Source organism: Mus caroli, chromosome 14 (assembly GCF_900094665.2).
Source record: "Mus caroli chromosome 14, CAROLI_EIJ_v1.1, whole genome shotgun sequence".
NCBI classification, from domain to species: Eukaryota; Metazoa; Chordata; class Mammalia; order Rodentia; family Muridae; genus Mus; species Mus caroli.
This window is the reverse complement of record NC_034583.1, coordinates 42,396,821-42,398,827: the sequence shown is the minus strand read 5'-3', so window position 1 is coordinate 42,398,827 and position 2,007 is coordinate 42,396,821.

The following is a 2,007-nucleotide window of genomic DNA, read 5'->3' as shown; positions in this document are numbered from 1 at the left end:
AAAGGGATAACATTTGCAATATAAATAAAGAAAATACCCAATTAAAAAAAAAGAAAATTAAAAGAGAGAAAGTATAGACAACCTCTTTGTGACCTCAGTCACACCTAATTGAATTTTAGGTTTGCTTAATAGAAGGGAACCCTTGCTTGGTATTATAAACCTACCCAAATACCTGTGGTTGGCAAGGCCATGTACCTGGAAAAAAATTTATTATTACATCTTTGTTAAGGCATTATAATTTTTAACTGCTTTCTAAATACCTATGCATATATATACAGATAAACACAGCTCTCAACGCACATATATTCACACACACACACACACACACACACACACCTATACATATGTATGTGTGTATAACAATAATAATGAAGGCATAAGAGGTTGCAGACTTTTGACAGCATGAGAGGCATCAGAATAGTTTCAAAGGGGAGAGGATAGGATGAAAATAATATAAATACACTCTTCATCTACAATATTCTAAAAAGGAAATGAAAAAAAAGTAGCATGTAATTTATTGTAGATTTTCCAGGGTGTCACTGTGAATAATATTTGAATATTTTAAAGAGGCACTGAACTTTTTAAAAAGTTGAAAAGTTTAATAGAATATGGGAGTTTAAAAATTTTAGAATAAACAAAGAAAAGGTTATTTAATAGCAATGGGTTTATAAGTCAGGTTGGCAAGTGATCATATGTATTGGTTAGGTTTTTTCTACTTGACATAAATTAGAGTCACCTAGAATTAAGTTCAGTTGGATTGGCCTATGAGTCTATCTGTGTAGCATTTTCTTCATTAATGATTAATGGTTGATGTGGGAGGGTCTACTCCACTGTGCATGGTGCTATTCCTGGGCAGGTGGTCCTGAGTTGTAGAAGACAGCAAGTTAAAAAAACAAAAACAAAAACCATAAAATGCAAGCCAGTAAAGTATGTTCCTTCATGGACTTAAGTGTCTGCCTCCAGTTTCCTGCTTTAATATCTTGTCTTTATTCTACAGAATGATAGATTATAATCTGTATACTAAGTAATCTCCTAAATTGCTTTTGTTCATGGGGTTCACTATAGCAACAGGAAATATAAGTATTACAGGCATGGACCACTATGTTCTTTTATTTTTTTTTATGAAGCATGATCTTATTATATATTCAGGCTCCCTTGAAATTTTGATCACCTACTCTTGCTTTTCAAGTTCTGTGATTATAGACATCTTCTATATCTTTAATTGATACTATATATATATATATATATATATATATATTTGTGTGGTAAGGATGACATTCAGTATATGAATACAGTACATATAATCCAAAGGTAACTGCTATAAGAATTATTTGAACTGTTTATCACTTTTTTATGTTTAGAATACTCAAAATCTCAGTCCTTCTGTTTGAAACAGAATTAATGCTTGTCAGACATAATTATCTTATTACACACCCAAAGGCATATGTTGAATAACTCTCCAACTGAACCCCACAAACACTAACCATATTGCTTCTCCATAAACTTCCTAGTCTCTGACAACTATTGCCTTATTAATTTTTTAAATTTTCTATACATAAGTGAGAACATGCAGTATTTGACTTCCCATAACTGACATATGTTATTTAACACAATGATCTTCATGTTGCTGTAAATGACACAATTTAATCATTCTTGTGGTTGAATAATATTAATATTCTAATATATCTATCTCTCTATCTATCATCTATGTATCTATGTATTATCTATCTATCTATCTATCTATCTATCTATCTATCTATAGAGAGACTTAAATCCTATTGATAATGTAGAGGTCTGCAGATGGCAAGGTATTGATCAAATACCATGACTGCCAGAAAAAAAGCATTCTGTAGAACCCAAGGAGAAGACTGACTAAAGCAGGGTCTACACCCAAAGTGACACACCTACTTCAACAAGACCACACCTTTTAATAGGGCCATATATATTCACACCACACACACACACACACACACACACACACACACACACACACACACACACACACAC